Source organism: Thermobia domestica, chromosome 13, assembly GCF_964235325.1.
Source record: "Thermobia domestica chromosome 13, izTheDome1.hap1.1, whole genome shotgun sequence".
NCBI classification, from domain to species: Eukaryota; Metazoa; Arthropoda; class Insecta; order Zygentoma; family Lepismatidae; genus Thermobia; species Thermobia domestica.
In genome coordinates this window covers 67,072,504-67,097,784 of record NC_137466.1, presented here as the reverse complement: position 1 = coordinate 67,097,784, position 25,281 = coordinate 67,072,504, and the positions used below count along the sequence as shown (strand labels likewise).

The 25,281-nt window shown below is 33.6% G+C and overlaps 2 long non-coding RNA genes across 4 annotated transcripts in view; one reads left to right on the top strand and one right to left on the bottom strand.

Annotated features, from left to right (window-relative positions):
• Positions 1-25,281, bottom strand: part of LOC145668205 (uncharacterized) — a 202,685-nt gene that overhangs the window by 27,630 nt on the left and 149,774 nt on the right. For all 3 annotated transcript variants that reach the window (XR_014127988.1, XR_014127987.1, XR_014127990.1), the window contains exon 3: positions 6,526-6,615. This is a non-coding gene — a long non-coding RNA (uncharacterized LOC145668205). The remainder of the gene's footprint in view (positions 1-6,525; positions 6,616-25,281) is intronic.
• LOC145668207 (uncharacterized) overlaps positions 1-25,281 on the top strand; it is a 213,115-nt gene that overhangs the window by 131,270 nt on the left and 56,564 nt on the right. The gene's annotated exons all lie outside the window — the stretch shown is intronic.

The window sequence follows — 25,281 nt, the reverse complement described above, 5'->3', positions numbered from 1 at the left end:
TCTTTAATTCACAGTTTAATCTAGAACTTTGAGTCAATATTACCCACATTATTCTACAGCTTTGAATCAGTTTTAATTCACAATTTAATCTACAACTTTGAATCAATATTAATATACACAGCTTTGCTACAGCTTTGAATCAATGCTAATTTACAGCTTGACTTCTCATACTAAATTACATACAGTGTTGTTTTATTTAAATACCTACAAAATACAATTGTTGTAACCTTTTTGTTAAGTTTTTTGATTTATAATAATAATAATAAAACCGTAAATTGCCTGCCTAAAAGATAAATCCGTAACCTTATTCATATTTTTAAAGATTTACGAGTTATATTATGAACACTTTCATTTTATAATATACTGTACAATATTCCCATGGACTCTGGTAAATGGAAATTTTGCTTTGAGTGTTCCCTAATGTCATTGTACAGTAATATTCTGATTGGTCTTCCGTTCATAAATATAGAATCACACCGCAACTCTATCAACGTTCGTGTGTACGAGAACATTTGTGTTTAAATGTATGTGAGTGTGTGTGTAAGCTAGCAACCGAGAAATGGAAGAAGGATAAAAAGCTATTTCAATGTTGGAAGGGCGAATGTGAGGGTTGTGAAATAGCGAGGGAGGATTTTTTCTTTTATTTTGTGTGTGTGTGTGTGTGTGTGCTTGTATGTTTGAATGGCTTTTGTGTTGTGGAACAATTTCATGCCAATTTCAAGTCCCTCCTTCCCTTTGCCACCCTTCATCCAATGACTGATCGCTGTCGATATATGCACTGGGCCGAGAGGAAATTCGAAAGGGGAAATTTCAGATGGGAAAGTGTTGCCAACCAATCAATTTTATAATTCTAGATTTAAATGAAATATTTTGTTTTTGAGAGTTCTTTGAGAAGACAAGTTATTGCCCCATTTACCCAACGTAGTTAAGTGATACTAACCAAACCAAGTAGGCCTATAACGGGGAAAAGTTGGACAGTATATTTCCTTTGTAGCTGAAAAATACTGGTATGTGTAGGGATGCGCACAAGACAAAATTTGAGTATGTGTCGTCTCGAAAATGTGCTGTAAAAGTGATGTCTCGACTCGAAAAATGTATATTTCTCTATTGGAAGAGCTTTGTCTCGACTCGAATTTTGTGAGAAAAATTCTGCCTCGACTCGTCTCGCGCGCAAACCTAGGTATGTGCATAAGGTAAACTGAAACTGTGGATCTGAAGTAACGAAAGGATACACATGACTCCACGAGAGAAGATGAAACAGAGCTATTCCACCAATAGACACAGATACAATTTCCGTGACCGGACATTACTTTCACATCTTTTAGGGATAAGACACCCTCAACTCTTTTGTCTTAGATAATTCTACAATAAATAGATTGAAAATTAAGTATAGGGATACCACAAACATATAAAAGAATATAGTTAAATTACTTTAAGTTCCAGTTACTAGTATAAAACACGAAAACTAGATACTGTGAAGGTTAGCATTAGGACTATACAAAATTGATAATGATAGAGCTCAATTTTGTTACTGCAAATAGAAGAGGAATATATAAAAAGAACAACTTTTACGATTTGCGGGACCACATGAACGTGAAAATGAAAAATGAAATCTTTGAGTTTTACGTCCCGCGGTTATGCCGGTTAGGCTAAAGGAGACGGTGAAGATGAGTAATGAATGAAATGGTGGAATGAAGAAAGTGGGAGGAAACGGGAGAACCCCGAGAAAACCCACGCACACGGTGTTTGTCCACCACAAAGTTCACTTGGCGGGGGCTGGGATCGAACCCGGGACCCCAAGCACCAGAGGTGAACGCTCTACCACTGAGCCACCGCGGCCCCCCACATGAACGTGAGTCCAACGCTATAACCATTAGATTATTGTGCCCTCCATATGTTTCATCTATAGACCAAAAATGTGTGTGTTGTTCTGACTTAAAAGAAGTGTATAGAACTCCGGTTTAGAAAGCCCACATTAACATCGAGGGAAGTCGATGTACTGACCATATATTGTACGAAAGGCATGACTGTCACAAGGCGGCTGGTAGCCTCTGGCCCCTAAAGACTGTGTTGCGCCAGGAGTTTAGTGTTAGTTTCAATATCTAGCAACACCTTCGAACTGTACCAATCTATAACTCATAGGCTGTCGTCATTTACTCTTCACTATAATTCTTTATATCAGGATAATTCTGTGTTAATCGCACATTCACAGAACACTGATAAGTACGACTACCGTTAACATAGAAGACATATGAATAGGCCTATATGTATAATCCAAAACGATTCAAACATTTCACAGAATTGTCGCCCAGATCACTCTAGTATACCAACAACTCCAGAACAGTGACTTCTGCAGTCAGACATTTTGGTTGTTCAGATAAAAAATCTATTTATTTTGAAAAACTTCTTTGTTTAAATATTTATGAAAAACATTTATAAAATCTAAAATATTTTTCTTTTCTTTTCTTTTTTCTTTCTTTTTTCTTTTTACAATAATGCATTTCTGAACTACTGTACAAGAATGCTTTCACTTCCCTCTGTGATTTGTATTATATTGTATTGTTCTGTAATTTTGTATTTTGTAATTTTGTATTGTAAACAGCCAAAATCAATCGATAAATGAATTCTGTTTCCCATCTCCCAATGAAAACTACAAATAAATAAATACTCATGACCCAAGAGAAAGCGTTACTTTCTATGGCCATCCCTTCTTCAGATGGGAATGAAGTTGCACTTAAAAACGCTATCTGATTGATATTCTGAAACATCTGGAATTTGAGTTAGGGGGAATTTCCGTAGTGATAATCTAGAACAGTGGTTCTTAACCTTTCTTTGATTGACGACACACGTTATTGATCACTCACGACACACTGACACACCTATTGTATATTTTATTAATAATAATATACATTATACGAGTAGTGTAAGACTAATTAAGTTTCTACGAAGTAGTGCTTGTATGTAGTACTAAGCATTGTTTTGCCATTGCAGGCGTTGACTGGGAGCATATGTATCTCAAAATTGATATTATTTAATTACATTTTATAATATTCTAAAATTTTGCGATACATTCTATGGGGCTGCGTGACACATCAGTTTCTCGCGACACAACAGTTGAGAACCACTGATTTAGAATACCTACGAGTAGCAGTGACACGTGCGAACCACATGATGACGTTTGATTTATGTAGCCTTGTCATTTTCTGAATTAATATAGGTATTTCTATCACTTCTGGTTTTAGTAGAGAAATTAGAATGGATACAGAACATAAGCTATTCTTGGGACACTTAATACAAAAAAAGGAAAAAAGTCGCTGCTTGCTATCTAGGAAGGTTGCCGTTTCTCACTGTCTATTATCGTTTGTACTCAATAGTGATAACCGGAAATTATTTATTTCTATCCGTTTCGGTATGAGTATCACCTCCATCAACGAACTCGGTTTCCAATTTTTGACCCTCTATGGCGAGGAATTGCCAAAATTTTCCGGAATCCGGATTCCGGAAAATTTATTTTCCAGAATCGCAAATTTCACTTCCCGGAATTCGAAAAAGAAATCTTGAATTTTTCCGAAATCCGGAATTTTTCTGAATTTCGAAATTTTCTAAAGTCCGAAATTTTTCGGAAATCCGGAATTTTTTCTGAATTTTACTTTCAGGCTTCTGGAAAGTAAAAATCCTGGAATTGACTATCCTTAACCCTAGCCAATGTTAATAATGATCCATCGATTAGTTCTCAAGTTTTTTTTTTTCTTTGTCTTTCAGGTGGACTGACGCACGGAAGTTGTAGGGGTATTCTGTCATTCCCGATTTTAATTCAGAGTTAAGGAAGCAGATGAAATGTATTCTTGTGGTTCTTAATAGACTGCAAAAAACAGATTTTAGGCTCTATATGACCGTTTCTGCTCTATAGTGATCAATGTTAACACCGGAGATATTTGATTTCTACCATTTCGGTATGAATTTCACCTACATCAGCGAAATCGATACATAACGTTTCATCCTCTACACTCTGGTCAAAATTAGTGGTGAGCCATCAAGCAATTGTGGCGGAAAACAGAAAGATAGGGAATCTGGAACTTAAAATATTCATATTGAATTAATCCGGATACGTCTAGATAAAGCAGTGAAATATTCAGACCTTATTCTTGACATCTACGTAAATCTGGCATAAAGAGTTCACTGATACAAAGTTCAGCAGCGACTATATCTCTTATAAAGTTAACTGGCACAATTTTTGGGGTCTCCATATGACCCCAACGGGCAACACACGTGTAGACTAGGGATGGCCACAAAGTTCCGGTTCCTGGAGATCCGGTTTTCAGAACCGGTTCCAGACCTGGGTCCGAAAACCCGGTTCCAGAACCGGATCTTGGAAACCGGTTCCAGACCTGGATCCGAAGAACCGGTTCCAGACCTGGATCCGAAAAACCGGTTCCGGAACCGGATCTTCTAGAACCGGATCAGTTCAGACCCGAAAACCGGTTCCGCCAGGAACCGGTTCTGGCCATCCCTAGTGTAGACATTTGTACAGATGATTTTCTCATATGAATATATAGTCTACAATACAGTACCTGACAAAATTTATAAGGAATTAATTAAATTATATACTCTCCGAATAGCCTACTGTTTTCTACCACCATAAATTCCTATAGGATCTGGTGTGTTCTCGTAGCATATCGCCTAGAATAAATTTCGAAGCACGGCATAAATGCTTACTTACTAGCTCAGCGTCCTATAATTATTGATATTATTCTTTTTGATGCAAGTATAATAATCTATTATAATACATCTCTGAAATATTTGTTTATATACTCCTCTCAGTATATTCATGATCTTGTAGGTTGTGTTCTTTTGCGTATAGAGTGGATCAACAAAATATTTATTTGTGAGTAACTTTCAAATGAGTTGACGAAAAAGCTTCAGCTTTGATAGTATTCTAATTTTCATGTTCTGGTATTACGTTGGATCGCGATAATAGTTTTATTTTCTTATTTTGTGTAGGTGGCATGAGTAAAGTAAGGCTACATAGCTGATATTTGAATAAAGGAAAGTGGTCTTGAGGTAGTATACATGAAGAAGGAAACCGTCAGTGTGGTACAAACAACAATGGCGAAATGAATTTGGAACACAACCACCTACTTCGTGATAAATTTGAAGCCGATGGTTGTGTTACAGCCATCTAAGCTTATCCGGATGTGCACAAAAGTCATTCTGGACGACCTGTCACAGCAATAAGTCCAGCTAATTCTCGTATTAATGTTAACGGCGAACATTTTGAACATATAAACTAAAATCAGCTATTTATCACGCATTGCAATGTAATAACACCGTTTCCGTCAATTCATTTTAGAGTTACTCACAATTAAACACTGTATACATTTTTGAGCTACTATTTATCACTCTGAACAGTTTTCACCGTGCATGCCATAGGACATACCTAGTGTCTTTTGTAAGCTTCTAATCTGCCAAAAGTAGAATATATAACTCCTACATTTCTCACTACTTTGTCGTTATCATGATATACAAGCAATATAACAGTAATAAAACGTTGATATAAGTTATTCTTTACTTCGTTACACAACCCTGTGAAGAAAGGATGTAATCCTTTAGGCCCCTACTTGCTGGGATGGAATATTATTCAATTACAAAAATATTAGTAGACTATGAATAAACCAGTTAAAGACTACCAATTCTCTAAAGAAGTAAAGAATCGCAGTTCAAAATACATTATTTCCTAACTTAATTACAACATGAGACTTTTGAACTAATTGGGTTAAAATTACTTTATTATCTAAATAACTATCCATTTTTCTTAGGACATAGGTTTACAGTAGTACGCATCATAGAATAAAATGAAATAAAACTCAGGATTTGTTTACATTTGTTACCAACTGTAGCGACACCATGCGGCGCAGTTTTAAAGTGTTTGCTTCCACTGAAATCGATGGCGGCATAGTATTAGATACAGAAGCACTAGAAATTTCGACTATTATTTCTAAAAAGAAATCTGAAGTCCATACTGCAAAAAATAAATCAAGGTTGAGACATTTTTTAGAAGAGACATTTGAAATGTTCCTCATGTACTAAATCAGTGAACAAAAGGGTCTAAAAAAAGCATTCTAACAGTAGTTAATAGGATGAGTTATAAGCATGCTCAAACTATACCTCAACTCCTGATGTGTCCAATGAGTATGCGGATAGAAATGAGTCATAAATGTGTAAAGTCTCCTGACACTGTTTAGAACTCTTCCTGTAATAAACATTCAGGTACATTTTGAACACATAAGGGCAATTCCCATTAGCCATTGCTAGGATGTATTTTAGACATTTTCGGTTCACTGATGGAAACTTCAGGACATTTTTGGGCATCTTGAACGATGATCAAAAGTTGTTTCTAAAACATGTCCAAACACTGATTTATTTATTTATTATTTTTATTTATTTATTTATTTTTGCGGTATATAATGATAAGGTTTACCTTAACAAAAATTTAAAATTATACAATAATATCATATTTGTCATTACCTGATCAGAACTCTTGTGGCTCTATCCGTGGATGGAATTTTCAAAATATAATCAATCAATCATCATCCTGCTGTGAGCAACACTGAAAATCTGAAATAAAGAGAATAATTCATCATTATCTTTATTTAAAGTATTCAACAAATTATTTCAAGTATAGACATGTTTTAACTTATATACGTATGTATTGAGTGCCAGCAACAGCCTTCTGTATAATAATGAAACCACTTGGTCTTTTGTTTCTGTTTAGAAATATCACAACAACAAGTTTATTAATAATAATATGAGCAGCGATAATGTAGTCACTAAGGCATCTAGCTACCAGCATGACAGCCTTGATTCGATCCCCGGTAAGTCCGTTATTAATTTTTCTTTCTATATTCGTACCAAAGCGGATTTTCAAGGTTTATTCGACCTGGTGGAGAAGGATATCAGAGCTTGACACTGATCACAACTTAATACTTTAAAATCATAAACTTCACTTTCAGTCCAACCTCACGATCAACTACCGATGTGATCGATAGGATTTAGATCTGGAGACCCAACAGGCTAGAAATAAAATACGCATGCCGAGTAAAGGACATTTGGTCGCACTGACAATATCAGGATGTTTTATTATCCTATTGAAAAATAAGATTCAGATGAGGTCGAAGGACGGAATTGGCAGCTAGTTATACTCCCATCAATAAAACCCACAGGCAAGCGAGATGTTTACTGCTTCTCATACCAGTACGCCAGGTGTAAGTTAAATATGGTGAGTATGAACAAGCGATGGAATTCTCCACCTACCTACACATCTACGGACGTGAACACGACTATTACTGTAACTAAGACAGAAACGAATCCCATCATGGCCCGTCTCAAACGATGCTGAAAACTCTGGCGGACTGTAGTCATATCGTGAGATTCATTACCTTGGTTTTTCGGTACCAAGAGAAAAATAAACTTGCCTAGACACTCGGATAACAACTCTGCAGATGCTGGAAGACTGTTCACAACTGAGTACTTTTCTCTGTACAAGCATGAGATTCCAACAATGTACGGAAATGACGCCAATCTGGTGCGCATTCACATGGACAAGGCCTCATCACATACCTCACGATCGTCCCTCGCATTCTACAGGGAGATGGAGAAGGCAAGTGGTATACAGGTGATACCTTTCAATGAGGTACCTGTTAAATCTCCAGATGCAAGTCCTATGGACTATTGTGGATTTAGATTGCTGAAGCGGGCTTTGGGAAAACGGCGTGTGACAACTGTGAAAGAACTTTGGAAAGGTGTGCAAAGGGAAAGGGACAAGATTCCTCTCCCAGATCTTCAGAGAAGCCTGTTACAGTGGTAATTACGCTGTCGGGCTATTGTTAGGAACCAAGGGAAACACATCGAGCACTTACGGACCTGGCGCCATGGATTCTTCTAAATTTTTAGGTAAGTCGAAATTGGCCAAATGTAGACTGAACAACCTCTGTATATTAATATGTTCGCCCTTTACTGCATACTATAATTCTAAAATGACGGTTTTAGAATGCTGTTTTTCTTAATTGGTAGCTAGAGAGAATATTATATCTCGGCCGAGTTTGTTAAGAGAAACAATCCGTTTACATTTACACAGTTAACGGTGAATTTAACTGATTTTAAACTATCAGCATAGAATTATTCATAAATGTAAGTTACATTCCTTCATAGCTAACGGTGATTTTAATGGAGGTTAAACCATCGGCATAGAATTATTCATAAATGTAGCTCCATTTCTTCACAGTTAACTGTGAATTTAACGAAGGTTAAACTATCAGCATAGAATTATTCATAAATGTAAGTTTCATTTCTTCATAGCTAACGGTGAATTTAATGGAGGTTAAACCACCGGCATAGAATTATTCATAAATGTAAGCTTCGTTTCTTCACAGTTAACGGTGAATTTAACGGATTTTGAACTATCAGCATAGAATTATTCATAAATGTAAGTCTCGTTTCGTGTGATCCTCTTTACTGTATTTACCACAGTTTATTATTTAATTAAGAGAAGTTCCCAAAATAAATCCAGGGGCAAAAGTGAGTGGGAACGCGGAGGACGCCTTTCCCACACTTCCCAGAAAGTATCTATGATATCTCTCAACTTCCTAAAAGAATACAATGGGCAAAGATAGGAACGGGGAACGCCGTGACGTCATCCGTCCCGTTACCTTTTCAGATCCACTATTACCCCTGATGGTATAGTGCAGTGGCGTATTTAGAGGGGTTCAGGGCTTAAGCCCTCCCCGAAATCTTACTTACTATAGTAAAGTATATGAAATATCTTGCAGAATTTTCACATTTACAGGCAAATCCCCCCCCTCCCCGTGCAGCCATAACTGATTAGGGAAGTTCAGAGGTGTGGTTTAAATACCAGGGGAAAATGTCCAAAAGTGAGACTTATACTAATCTATAGATCTCATTTTGTTGAACAAAATCGTTACGTGGAATTTTCCCGAAAATCGCTATATATATATATATAGTAAACTTTAAAAAATTATGCTGTAGGCTAAACACGCTTCATTTTCAAATGAAACTGATATTGAAGTATACACTAATGATATTTTCCATTATGACACTAACAAGATAACAATACAGAGTATGTTTATACCGTGGAACTCTTGTTTTCAATTTTTGTTTAAGGACAAAATTGTTCAAAGATATAACAAATAATAATCAATATATATTACATCGTGCTGAACACAGAAATATGTGTAAGGATAAGTTTACATGCTTACTTTTCGAGAAAATCTATTTTATTTCTGGTGTTAATAAGTAAATCATTCGTTGTTAACAGTAATTAATAGTTTCTGTTCTCTTTTGCTGTTGTAACAGATTGGTAATTTATTTTTATACTGTATATGAAGAAAATCCACTAATAAATACCAGCGTTGTATTTATTGTTGTCTGACTTCTCCTAAATGCGACACACACACACACACACACACACACTCACACACACACACACATATATATATATATATATATATATATACTATGAAGACCATCCAGAAATTGCATGCGCGGCAGTTAGCTCCTTCCATCACCTTAGTGTGAGCTGAGTCTCAATGCTGTGCAGTCACGCTATAGCGATTCAAAATGGCGGCGCCAATCAAAAATCTCTCCAAATGTGAAGTACGGAGTTCATGCCAAGAAAACCAACAATAAACTCAGAAGCTTATTGTGAAACTCTCCAAGGACTTCGACGCGCCTTCCAAAACAAGAGTCAGAGGCCGCGGTGGCTCAGTGATAAAGCGTTCACCTCTGGTGCATGGGGTCCCGGGTTCAAACCCTGCTCCCGCCAAGTGAACTTTGTGATGGACAAACACCGTCTGCGTGGCTTTCCTCGGGGTTCTCCCTTTCCTGCCACTTTCTTCATTCCACCATTTCATTCATTGCTCATCATCACATTCTCCTTTAGCCTAACCGGCATTACCGTGGGACGTAAAACGCAAAAAATTCATTTTTTTTCAAAACAAGAGACATAGAATGCTGTCGGCAAAAGTGTTCTTGATCCATGACAATGTCCAACCTCATGCATTGTATGCTGAACACAGTAGGAACTTCAACATCTAAAGGGAAAATGTTTGATCATTCTGCTTACATCCTCGACTTGGCACCAGGTGATTTTCACTTATTCCCGAAATTTAAGTAATTCTTGGGTGGAAAACAGTTCGCAAAGGAAACATATATATATATGGTTTTCTTAAATACCGGTATATACAATGAAATAGCCTATTTGTATTTACTTCCATGTAAGTACAGAGCTCCCTACATCCCTTTGAAATAAGTACATATTTATGACGAACCATGAGTATGTTCTTAATGATATAAACTTTTTAAAATAATCGAAATCAGGTACAAGATAAAATAATATTTCTAAATATATTTATATAAAATAGTTCTTTACACATGTGTTTGAGCACAACATTTTATTTTTTACGCAATCATATTATATATGTGTTATCCTCATATATTACGTGTACTACAAGTAAGATTATTTCGACAGGCAAAGAAAAAGTAAATAGTTTGTAACAAAATGCTCTTACTTTAAGGTAGAGTAGAATGTTGACTTACTAAATCACACATTTAATCGAATTAACTTAGGAAATAGTCTGGAAACTTCAGTACACACAATGGAATGTACTGTTTTAGAAAGATTGTCTGGAAAACTATTCTCATTTTTTAAAATCATAACAAGGGTAGTAATAATATGATTTCTTCAGTCAGTAAATATATTTTAAACTGCTTTGAAGTTTCATGTTACTGTAAAGTGCTTATTTGAGACAATTCTAAAACAGCTAAATCGAATATGTTGAGTTAGATTAATTAGTTCGTAGGTCTATTATCTTTGTACAATTTTCTTCTATTTACTGTGATTTTATCGTTTCGTGTTTCTACAAGTTACAAAAATTATGTTTACAGTAAAATTTATCATACCTGTATTTCTGGGCACATTATTACTATAATTGTACATTTTACTTTCGTGGGATTTTGTTGAATGTATTTTGAAGTAAAAATACATTTAAGTAAGAATTTTATAAGAACTCATATTTATTGTGTCAGGGGAGGGTGTAGTGGGTTTGGACTTATGACAAGAGGAAAACCTATAAATTTTATTTCAACGAGAAATACATTTCGTTTTTATGCTTTGTGTTGGATGGAATTCATTGTATTCATTATATATATATATATATATATATATATATATATATATATATATATATATATATATATATATATATATATATATATATATATATATGCCAATTCTTCCAACTTAAATAAAAAGTAAAGTTCTGTTTTCCTATGTTATATGTTATGATATGAACATTATACACAAATAGGTACACACCCATATATATATGACGAATATATATGAAAAAGAGTTTTAAGAGCACGTGAAATATTTACACTAGTTACAATTCCAATTTGCCCTGCAATAGTTGATAGCAGAAAGGATGATAATGTACATTATAATTTATATACTATAACATTAGTCTTTTGTGATCTTATCAACTATTGCTAGACAAATTGGAATTTTTAACTACCGTACTATAAACGTTTGACATACTTTTCAAATTTTGTTCCTTGTTCTGTCTTTCTCTCTCTTCCTCTCTTTTATTCCATAAAATAACATGTAAAGGAAAATCTGAGTATTGTTGTCATACAATAAGTCACACAAAAAAAGATAAATAAAGGAAAGATAATATTTTTTGAGTAAATAACGTATATATGTGTATATATGTATATAATACCTCACCAGCCATTTTTTTCCCAAATATGTCTATTTTTTAAAGACTTTTTCCTCCTTCTTAACATTAAAAATACAAAGTTGTGAGGTGAAAGTTTTGAATTCATAGCTTTATACAGCAAACATTTCATATACTTCTTTTTATTCATCATACAGTTACACATATACCAAACAATATATATATATATATATATATATATATATATATATATATATATATATATATATATATATATATATATATGTTTTCTTCTTATGAGTTTCCTTTTTTGCTTTTCTGTCACATTTAAGCCTTAGAGGAGGTGTACGTTATGTTTCCATAGGATATGCATTACTGTCAAACAACAACTGGATTAATGGATTATTTTTCAAAGTTCTGCGCAGTTCTACATATAACTCATACATACATATATATATATATATATATATATATATATATATATATATATATATATATATATATATATATATATATAAGAACACAATAACCTATCGTCTTTTGTAAGTTTGTGTATGTAGGCATGTACGTATGTGATACTGGGTGTGATATGTGAGTTTTTTCAATAATACTTGAGAAGTTGTACATTATTGAACACAAACACACGACCAATAAGTATACAAACACCTGTTGTTGTGACTTGAAAAGAATATTCTAACTTTATTTGATAAATCGGTCTGTTTTTCCCCAGCAGTGTTGGACGACGGAACAAGTCTGCTCTCCGTAATTTAAAGTAATTTATTGTCATTCTACTTTCCTTTGGGATATGTATATCTTTAAATATAGATTGAGAACATTTTAAAAAGAAAAATTATTTTTGTGTTTTGCTTTGTCCACTACTTAAAAAAAAAAAACTTTCTTGTATCGTAATACAGACTTTCTTTATTATTTGTATTATTCACATTTATATTTTTTTGGTTAACAAATTATAAATTGATTGGACACTATAAAAAAAAAGTCAAGATTTACCAGTGTGCATTTATACTGGTGATTTATGAACGGGGCAACATGCTGTAAAGAGTTATCGTCCTTCGAAATTCCACAGTTTTCATTCTTTCGAAATAGCCACAACAGAAAATATTATTTAATATTATTTTCCAAGCGCGTTCCGCTGTACAACGTATGAACTAACAGTTTTTAGCTATGTATGTATAATCTACATATCAAGTGCTTATTTTCCTAATGATACGTAACAGTACGCACTACCGACATATTTTCCTAAAGTTAAAAAAAAAAATCCTATTTTAGTTGCTATAAAACTAAATATGACTAGAGAAATCGCGTTTCGTTAAATTTTAGAAAAAAAAATGTGTCGCTACTGTATACTGTTGCGTACCGCAAAAAATCGCGATAAATATTTACCTGTGTATACATAGTGAAAGAATATTCCAAATAAGTCGCCTTAAAGAAAGAAGTCTCATTATGAACTATTGATCTATGAGCCCTTTGCCTGTAGGCCTCATTTAATAACCATCAAGTTTCAGTATTAAAAATTTAGTCTCTATATAAAGCTATTTTTCAGTTCCTTGTTCACTCTTGTGCTAATTCATTTTATAGACGAATAGTTACAGGAGAGCAAATGCTCTAAGGTTTGATTCTCAGATTTTTGTTATTTACCTAGCATCGTCAGGCAGTTTGAGTTGAGTTGTTTTTGAGTTTAACGCCCCTTTTAACACCCAGGCTATATGAGACGGGATCTATTGATTAACGTGGAATCCGAACCACATGAGCTCTCGCCGGGAACCGAACCCGGGGTGAAGCAGTTTGAGTGCCACTTGGATGAAGAGATAGCTAACTAACTAACTCTATGGCCTATGGAACCCGGAGGTTGAATGCCGCGTTCACAAAAGCTCTCCATTGACTTCTATCCTTAGCCAACTGGATTCAGTTCCTACTTTGTATTCCTATTTCTGCGAAATCCATCTTAATATTGTTCTCCTATTTGCGCCTAGGTCTTCCTAATGGTCATTTTCGGGTTGGTCTTCCAGTTAAGACTTTGAAAGCGTTCCTGCTTTCTTCCATCCTGGCTACATGACCTGCAAACCTGATCCTCCTAGAATTAATGGCCATACCAATGTTTGGTAAACCGTATAAATTATGTAGTTCCTTGTTATGAAGTTTCCGCCATTCCCCATTCCCGTTTCGCTTGGGTCCGAATATTCGTCCCAGGATCTTGTTCTCAAATACTTTCAATCTATGTTCTTCCTCCCGAGTAAGCGACCATGTTTCGCAACCATACAGAACAATAGGCATGATTATCGTTTATATATTTTAAGCTTCAAATTCCTCGACAGAATTCGCGACGACAAAATATTTTGAACTGAATAATAACACGAATTCCCTGCTGTTAGTCGATATTTAATTTCCTAGATATTTGAAAGTGTCCACTTTATCAAAAGTATTATTCGATGTTTTAACGTATCCATAATTTGCCATATTACGATCCCGACAAACTTCCACGTATTTAGTTTTCTCTGCATTTACTTCCAAACCCATGTCCCTGCAAGCGTTTAATAAGATCTCTGCATTTCTTTCTATTGTTCTCCTATCATCCCCTATTAGATTTACATCATCAGCATACTCCATAACCTGGTGAGCACCATTCAAGTCTAGACTCTGGTAGCTATTTTTGATTTTCCTTATAGCGTATTCCAGAATAAAGTTGAATAATAATGGTAACAATGCATCTCCTTGTTTCAGGCCATTTTCGACGTGAAAGCTCGTAGCCAAAAATTTCCCTAGCCGGACTTTACTTTGGGATTCATTTAAACATATCTTAATTAATCTAATTAGCTTTTTCGGTATTCCAAATTCTCTAAGAATATTGAACATTGTTTCTCTCCTGACTGAGGCGTAAGCCTTCCTAAAATCAATAAATAGTTGATGTGCCGGGGTATTGTATTCCCATTTATTTTCAAGTACTTGTCGAATGGTAAATATTTGGTCGATAGTTGATCGATTTCGTCTAAAGCCGCACTGATAATCTCCAATAATTTCATCTGCGTATGGGGTCAATCTTCCTAATAGAATGTTTGAGAGGATTTTATATGACGTTCACAGAAGAGAAGTGCCTCGATAATTATTACAGTCAGTTTTATCGCCTTTCTTGTGAATTGGAACAATGGTCGATTCTTTCCACTCTTGTGGCAATTCTTCCTTTTTCCAGATAAGGAGAATGAGTTTGTGTATCTTGTTCCACAATTTTTGACCTCCAGCTAAAATTAACTCAACCCAAATTTCGTCTACACACGAGATTTGTGTTTCTTTAATTTATTTATAGGGATTTCTACTTCTATTCGGTTAGGTTCTGGAATATACTGTTCTGCGGTGTGTATTGCCCATTCTCCACACACATTAGGTTTTGGCTGCGTGTTAAGCAATTAGTCAAACAAAATATTTCCATCTATTTAAGATGCTATCTCTATCAATAAGAATTGTTCCGTCAGGTTTCTTTAATATATAATCACGAGGTTGATAGCCTTTCTTAAATTCGTTGATCCTCTTTTACATGTCCCGAATGTTTTTTATTTTTACGATTATTTTCAAATTCCTTATTTTTAGCTTTCAAAATATCGCGTTTCTTTGTTGTACAAGTTTTGAAAGTTTCCCGCCTGATGTCTACCAAATTTTGTGTAGTTATTTCATTCGAATTTTGTAGCCAACGTAATTTTGCCTCTTTTCTATTCTCCGCTAGTTGAATGCATTCCTGGTTGAACCATGGTTTGTTTCTACGTATTTCCGCATGTCCTAATTTTTCTTTTGCTGAAATTTTAATACTATCTCTAATTTCAATCCAAGTATCCTCAACACTAGTACACTCCGAATCTTCTAAAACCGAGAATCTATTCGAAACTTCTATTTGGTATTCCTCTCTTACCTGACTCCCTTCTAATTTCTTTAAATTAAATCTCTCCGTTTTGAGACATTGAATATTTCCTTGATTCAACGATAATCTCTCTCTTATTATCGTTGCTACCAGGTAGTGATCAGTGTCACAATCAGCTCCTCTAAACGACCGAACATCAATTATACTGGATTGTCTTCTTGTATCTACTAACAGTAAGACGTGATCGATTTGATTATACCTATGTGTTTTTCCGTCTAAAGATCATTCAACGAACCTTCTGATCCTGATGTAAACATTACAGAATGGTATTACTCCGCCAGTCATCGGACGATTGGCTATCGGTCAGCGTTTCTTTCGAGAAGCACGTGCTTGTACCCTGTCGGTGTTTTACATATTCCTAGCACGCAGCCATACTGTAAACCGTGATTCGCGCGTAAGGTGGGTCAAAGCCAGTTTCTGCGCATGCGTATTCTCTTTTATTGCATTAATTCTATTTAGTTCTTAGACACCGTGTTGTTTCTGTTATATAACTGTAAGTAAATTGCATTTCTGGTAATGAACCTTACAAGCAACAAAAACATTGAAAAACATCTTATTTGACAATGGACTATTTTCTTCTGCCACATGGATGTTCCAAGGCTCTTTAACCAATCAAGTGAAACAATTACCACGTGTATCTATTTACATGAGGTACTGAACGTTCCTTGAATAAACTATAGTGAGGTTCAAGTATATTTATGAATGTCGCAATGTGGAAATTTTGTACTCCTCACGGTAAGCTTTTCGGATGTTGCAAAGTTCACGAGTCTAACACCATTGTTATTACTTTCCTTGTGCAGACTTTCGTTCCTTATAATCGGTTTGAAAATATCCTCTCGTCCTACCTTCGCACTGAAATCCCCTAATAGAATTTTCATATGGTATCACGGGAGTTGGTCAAATATCCGTTTCACTTCTTCCTAAAAACTGTCTTTTATATCGCCTCATCCGAACCCAAAAGCTGTAGGACTACTCATTGTCGTCTGTCCGTGACTGCTTATTCAGTATATTTGCATCTAATCTCCATATCTGAAGGCCTTCTCCTCGATTCGCAACCTGAGGACGCGCCATGCTGTGGTGACAGGAACCCACATTGCATGGGTTGAGATAGTGAGTGGAAAAATAGCGGTATTGGTACCCTAACAGCACAGAGTATCCTGGAAACGTCCTATGGATATCCCATTGACGTCTTGACGTAAATAGGATGTCCATGGAACATCCCAGGCATCCCTTTGCTATTAAGGTAGCTGGTATGCTAACCCTTACAAAACGTCTGGCCTAAGCTGTATCCTTCTTTGGCCATAGTCTTTCCTAAGCAATAAAGCTAATAAAAAAGAATATTAATAGATATAGTTTAAGTTAGCGTAAATCAAAGGTTGCTAACGGTTCAAATCAGAAAAGAAGTGTACACCAAAATTATTCTAAGAAGTAATATTCTGAACTTCAAACTAAGGTCTGCATCACACATAACCCAGGTGCTCAGAAGGACGCTAAACTTCACCAAACAACAATTTTCTATTTACATCTATAAAGAATATAAAACCTTTCCCTAGTACATTATCTTAACTACTTCGGCACGCTCGATTAAATTTAAATCTGAGTAAAATGTCAAATAAAACATAATAGTATCCGTTTCTTCTTTCTTCCTTAAATGAAATAGAAACGTCCTAAATATTTGTAAATATAGATCAAGAAATACATTTTTTATGAAATAAGAAAAATAGTATTTTCGATGATTTGTTTGCCCTTTGTACAAATAATCTGCGATTTCTTGAATTAATCACAAATAAAAACCCAAATATTATCAAAAAAAGTGCAATAATAGTGGCCAACCGTGAAACGAAAGAAACTACACTTATAGAGGTACATAATATCTATATGCCAAAATATGTAAAGAATAAGAGTTGTGGAATAACATATGAAACTGTTATCTCTCTTCTTCGATACCTAAAACATCATAATCTATTCATTATGAGAGATATTTTGGTTTTCAGAATCCTTTATGCAGTATGTTGTCTATATTAGAAATGTTATGCAGCCAGTTTTTTTTTTAACCAATTATTAAACGAATTGGTTATTAAAACTTTTCAGTTTCTTAACAAATATGAAATAATAGTTTAATGTATTCTCTGAATTAGTTTATTTTATTATCAATGCGAGAGAATATTTTATTTTCAGTGTTATTATTATTATTATTATTATTATTATTATTATTATTATTATTATTATTATTATTATTATTATTATTATTATTATTATTATTATTATTATTATTATTATTATAAAAGACTTACCTACATCTAGAATTTTCAGAACAAGGTGCAAATAATGTACATTCTAAATGAACCTATTCGAACGTATCTCCAGTTAAAATTTTGAAAGCGTTTCCACTTTTTTCCATTGTGGTTTTACGTAAACTTGCACAAAACAATAATAAAATAAATGCAGTAATTATACTTTATTTTAAGTTTATCTATGTTCGAAAAAATATCACTACTTATTTGGTAAATAAAGTAATATTTATAATTTTATCACTGTCGTTAATAATAATAATAATCAGGAATCTAAAAAATCCCAGACGCAAGGTCGCCGTAACCGTGGAAAATGTACGGTCGTTTTCTTTTAAAAACCTGCTAGTAGTCTAATTGACTTGTTCAAATTGTTGAAGTTGTTCATATTCTTTTAGTCATAAATTATGTAATCTCCCTACATTTTGTTCAATAAATTTTACTACAATTTATGCATCATGTAGGGTGTATTTCCTTGTCTAATATAAATGATAGAAATAAGTAAACATTTGAGAGACTATGATCAGTAATACATGAAATTTAATAGAAAGACTCAAATAAATACAAGACATTCAGTTTTCTTAAATGGATAACACTCACATAAATATCAAATTTGATTTTCTTTTTTATGTAACAATGCAAGAAATATAGAAAATCTTACGGAAAAAGATAATCATAAAAATTGCAGTTATGATTATTCTTACGTGTTATTTCTTCTGTTTCCTCTTCTTTGAGAAAGAAAAGAATATAACAAAATTGTGAAGCACTGATCTTTCCTGTAATTTGTTCCCTCTCTATATTTTGTATCAGTCTTTTATTTACGAATTATTTTTGTTTAGAACAAAACAATACAAAAATTCATTCTACTTATTATTTAGTTTACGATAGAATATGTAAAATCATACAGGTTCGATATGTTGTTATTTCACTTATAAATTCAATTTGTTCTAAATTGATCGATCGTATATGCTTGACTTGGTTCTCTATTATTATGTTTCGTGAATCTATTATACGCTAACGACAAACAATAAGGAATAATGTAAGCGTATAAATGATTATTTTTCCCTTTCAAATCGTACATGTAGAATGAAATTACATCGTATGTATTTTAATCATTTTCTTGGACGATTCTCTTAGTTGCGAGACATAAATTTCAATTCGAAACAATGTGTTTTTGTAATATTGTATCTAATGTTGGAACTTGTAACACTACGCAAGTTAGCGATATAAACCTATAATACAGAAAGAAATGTGAAATTAGAAAAAAAACAGTAAGTTAAAGTTTATAGATTTCTACTTGAAATTGTTCGTCTAGGAAATAAGCTATACAATATCCTATTCATGATTTATGCTGTGTTTATTACACTTTTTAAATATAAGACATAATGTAAATTAGATTGTACTAGAGCAATAATTAAGACAACGATGGCAAATAAATGTTTTTAAAATGGAAAATAGTTTATATATATATATATATATATATATATATATATATATATATATATATATATATATATATCGGGATATACAGTTTTACTATAACAGAAATATTTGTCACAGTCACAAGTTACTATATATTGCGTCCGTACACAAAATATGCATATAAGCTTATGTTATTATTATTATAATATATTGGCCTATGTACGAAATTGTACGTTCAATTTACTATATTACATAGCATATAGAATAGAAGGCAGATTGATTATTATACACCATCAGTTTTATAGTCAGTCAGTATGTAAGTTCAAATGTTGAACCTTTAACACCTGCGAAAGTAACAAAAAAAAAAAATACAATCTTCCTTAGCAAATTTTCATCTTTTGTAATAATAATAATAATAATAATAATAATAATAATAATAATAATAATAATAATAATAATAATAATAATAATAATAATAATAATAATAATAATAATAGTGCAAACTCATGTTTAAAACTTTGCTGGCAGTGAGACAAAAGAGAACTTCCGCATACTTGCGGAAATAGAAGTGTGCAAATTCTGGAAACAATAGTATATACAATTTACCTCCTTAATTATCTTGTTTTAAAAAAATCAATCACAAGAATAGTAGAATATACTGTATATCGTGCAAGATAGATAAAATTCAATTAATCTTGACAAAACTTGGTAGTTAGTAGACCACGAAAACTTTATCCCTGCATGAAGTACCATGGTGCCTTGCAAGCCTTTGATTCCCGAGTTACGGATCATCAAATTTATGATTTGGACTTAGTCAATATTTTTGCTGAGAATTTCTCTATTCTGTTTTTTTTTTAATAATCATAAATTGGAATAAACCTATTATTAAAGGTTAATCTGAGACATAAGAAAATAATTTATGATATGGTTGATTAGCTATGATCTAAATGCTGTGGGTTTTTTTAAATAAAGATTTGCGATTTGCTTTAAAGTATCTGTGAGGGGCTATTTTTTAAAAGTCATTATTACATGAAATATCAATGTTGTAACAATCTACAGTACTAATAATCTTAACAACAGTTATAAATTTCCTTTGTAAAATGTAATATTATGCGAGAATTCTTGTATAAATAAATTATCATTACCCAATTAAAAACGCTTAGAGAGGGAAACGAATATATATGTTAAAAATAAAAAGAATGTGTTAAAAATGTATGCTTAATTGAGTTGTAATTTACATGAACCTTCACTTAATGCAGTTCAAACGCAGTCTCAAGGTCAGAAGCTTGTACTCTCAAAAGTTACTAAGTATATTCTTGATGTTTTGCAGTAATTACGAAATTGATTTTTCTGAAATAACAATAATAAAAAATAAAACATTACTATAACGAAAGTGTTAAAATTATGCTAGATGATACTTAGAAGATAACAAACAAGGTCTGGAATGGGTTACAGCAAATGATTGGTTTTTATTACACTGCAGGGGGGGAAAATCATTGTTCAAACATATTTTAGAAACTCTATCTGATCATTGTTTAACATATCCAAAATATCATAAAGTGATCTGTCAGCCAAAAAAAAAAAAAAAAAAAGTCTAGGTTGCATTCTAACACTGGTTAACAGTAACTGATCTAAGACAGCTCAAAACATATCTGAACTTCTAATGTGTTCAATGAGTATACAGATAAAAACCTCTTGTAAATATGTAGTTCATAATATATCTGAACTTCTGATGTGTCCAATGAGTATACACATACAAACTTCTTGTAAAGATGTAGTTCAAAATATATCTGAGCTTCTGTTGAGTCCAGTAAGTATACAGATAGAAACGTTGTAAATGTTTAAATAGTAATCGACAAGGTGTCACTGTCGACACTGTTTAAAAGTCATTTCTGTGCCCGTATACACTGCAAAAAATACAGAAACTACTTTTAGATACAGTAGGACACTGTGTACACATTAACGACACTCTTTGAACACCTCCAGATGACACATATTCACCCCTTGTAGATACTATGTTGTCCAAGTATGTCTCAGATGTATGTGCATAATGTGTAAAATGTATACCCTATGTCACCACTTTGTTTTCGAACAGTTTGCCTAGAAGAAGTGTTTTAAATATGTTATACATATATATACTGTTTTTAGAGAAGTAACGCTTTTGGATATGCGAAGCACACTTTATAAACACACAGAAAAGAATATATATGCAGTGACGGATCCAGGATATGATCAAGGGAGGCGCTAAACCATAGTTTGCTGCTTTATCCAGTGTAAAGCTGGATTGAAGCCCATTTTATCAGTGTAAACCTGAGCGTCAAACCCTATAGACCCCCTTGGATCCGCGTATATGAAGGTCTTGATATATAACTTGCATATTTTTTAAACTTTTACTCTTTATATCCGAGTGAATACTGATGCATTATGTTTTGCTTACAAAGTAATACTGTGTATATAGTAGTTATATCCAGTGATGATTTCAGGAGTTGACTCGGACTGGAAGTTTTCCCCTGAGGATAAGAAATACTCCTATCGTGCTCAATATAGATTCCCAATATTTTTGTAATATTACTTTTCACCTCTAATCTATTGAAATTCACTTCAGAACTCATCACTGGCTACACTTATGCATGTACACTCATGTCCAAAATTATTGTCGCGTGTCTATAAATATGTTGTTGTAGGAATATAATTTGATAACGAATTCATCCGGTATTTCTTGCAATGTTAGTATGTGTATAATCGGCAAAGACATGTACCGGTATGTGGAAAATTTCATCTCAAAAGAACGGTAAATAAGAACAATAAAACGAAAATAAAACTTTCTTGTCCATTTAGCAACATTTTGTTTTACTCATTCTAATTTTTGTATTTTTATTTTCCTTTGAAATTTACCACAAATATACATTTCCCGATTATACACATAGTATCAGTACTAAAAGTACCCTGCAAAATCATTATCAAATTATATTCTTACAAGAAGACAGTTATAGATATGCGACAATCATTTTGGACATGAGTGTACATACATTCATACAAGCAATTTACAAATTCGACGTTCGGAAAATCCAAATTGTATGAAGATTTATGAAACGCATTACTTATGTAAGTCGTGACGTTATTGTAATTCTATTTGTTTTAGAAGGATCATTTCATCATGTTTTGCCACGAAATTATCATGAATGGACGTGGTAAATTAGCTCTTTATATATAGTACACACATCCAAAATATTGAAGATTCAAGGTACTGTACAATAAACACATTGTATGAGTCGTGAGTTATACATGGGCCTACAATAGTGACCCTTGGAATGTTTCTAAAAGAACTGAAGCAATTAAAAAATATAGGAAACACGACCATCTCAATGTTTTTCCTTTTTCCCACTCCAATGACAGCCCACCAATATGGGGTATGGTTTCAGAATTATCAATTTTGTGGTCAACAAAGAAAGAAATAATAATTTAAGAAAAAGGATTCTGAAACCAACCACCGCTGCATTGAATAGGAAGCTACAGAAGAAACAATTGAAAAAAAAATATCTGGAAATAAAGAAGAAAAAATGACCGTTAAAAATACTCATATATTATTTGGTCTTTTTATGTGTCTGAAAAACGATAAAAACAGAGAAGGGACCAAGGAATGGTTTCCCAGGACAAATAATAAAACGATGTCTTTACAAATGGGAGAATCGGAGGAAGAAATAACATTTCGACCTGTCAGCCAACTAAACCAGGAATGGACAAAGAAGAACTTTGATATCCACACATATACTAATATACTTCTTCACATACACACACTTATACATACACACATACACACACACACACATACACAAACACTTATTCACATACACACAAAAAGGGGAAACTATCCTCTTTGTGTGAATATATAGATATATGTATATGTGTATGTGTGTATATGTATGTAAAGAGTTGAGAAGAAGGTGGGTGTCTGTTTTGACTTTTCATAGGCAGTTGGCCAGCAGCCAATAAGAGCTGAGGATGACGTGATATCCGAGAGTCTTTGGGATTGGTACATGAAACATTACGTTAAACTTGTTTTTTTTTATTTTCTTTTTTCTTTCTTTATTCATCTTCTTTCAGTATCCCAGCCTCGTCTTTTATATCTTTCCTGCCTGCCTACATCTTCTCCCTCTGGCCTTGTATTGTGTTCCATCCTCCTAACTCTTGTGGATCTTTTTATTTTTTTTATTTTTATTTTTTTTTTTTTTTTGGCTTACATCCATCCCATCTCCCTTACTTCGATTCTGTTGCTCTTAATGTGTGTTTTATTTTCTTTGTATTACCATTATTCGTATATACTTTCTTAGTAGTTTCCACCCATTTGAACCCTATTTCCATGCAGTCCATCCCTTCAACCAAGAAGAAACCAAAAGAAAAGAAGACAAAAAGCCGAACCACCCAAACTCAACCCTATCTTACCTCTTATTTTTTATTTTCTCTCTCTCTTTTTTACTTTTAATCTCAGAAAACTTGAGTTTTTTTCCTTTACTGTCTGTGTTTCCCTGTGTCTCGTCTTCCTTTTGAAAAAAAAAAAAAAAAAAAAAGAACTTCTCCCAGTCATTATTATGTACTGTAGTGGGAAGGTACTTAATTTTAATGCGCGTGTTCGATTTTCTTTTGTTATCTACTCCCTCTCGTTTCCTTTTTTATTTCTTTCTGTTGCGATGATGTGTGACGAGTAGATGGGTGGATAGTTCTTTCCTTCTCTTCTCTCTCTCTCTTTCTTCTGTCTCCTTATCTTTCCTTGTCACTTCATTTTATCTTCTCATACATATAATGATTTTCGTTTAGTCTTGGGTTCCTCGTTCTCTGGTTGAGGCAGATATTTTTTTTTCTTACATGATTATATTCGTTTTTGAGGCAGTAATTAGAATAACAAACACTTCATGTGTTAGAATGTATGTGTTTGAGTCTTTTTTGCATTTTGGTTTACTCTCTGTGTGAATTTACGTATTTACGTAATTTACGTATTTTATATTCGCCCTAAAATGATTCTTGTTTGTTGATGATTTTAATTCAGATTTGATTATATTTTTAAAAGGGATAAAGGATGTGGAACCAGAATAACTGCAAATTAATAGGGTTGATTTGCATAATGAAATGAGACTCAAGGAACAAGGAAGCCAGGAGGAACAAGGTCAGTGTTCTCGAATGACTGTATTGGGTCTCTCTGAGCAATGACAATTGCCCGCCTGCGTTCGAATTAAATACACATTTTAATCAATAACATGATATACTAGCAGAATATCCGTTCTTCGCACGGGGAGAATACGTATCATCTTGAACGTAAAGGAGTGAATTTTTGATTTAAACGGTATCGGAAGTGTCATTGTTTATCTCAGCGACTCGGAAAACTGTGGTTTCGACACTAATATTGGTCATTTTCGATCATTTTTAAATATCTTCCCCTCCCCCTCCACTAAGTTTGAAATGATAGAAAACGTTCCAGGGCCGAACCTCATTTATGTTAAAAATTTGATTGAGATCGGTCAGGTGGTTCAAGACGTATGAAGTCGCAAACATAGCGACATTCATTTATATATTTATAGGTTAATGAAAAACATTCGAGCCTGTTCTTATTAGGAGAGCCTCTTCTCCCAGCAAAATCTAAAGTAACGCTTCTGAGCCTGAAGTGTTAAGCTGATGACTATGGGGCAAAACCGTTGGGGGTTCGAATCCCTCTGAAAAGCAGGGGCGTTTCTTTAAGTATCTTTGAAGTTTTCGTGTAGAATAAATTCCTGTTGTGTTGAATTAAGTAGAGAAGTTATTTAGATTAATTCCTGGGACCAGGGGTAAAAGTGGATCTGAAAAAAATAGGGGGACGCATGACGTCACGCTGGCCCCCGTGTCTATCTTTGCTCATTTAATTTTTAGA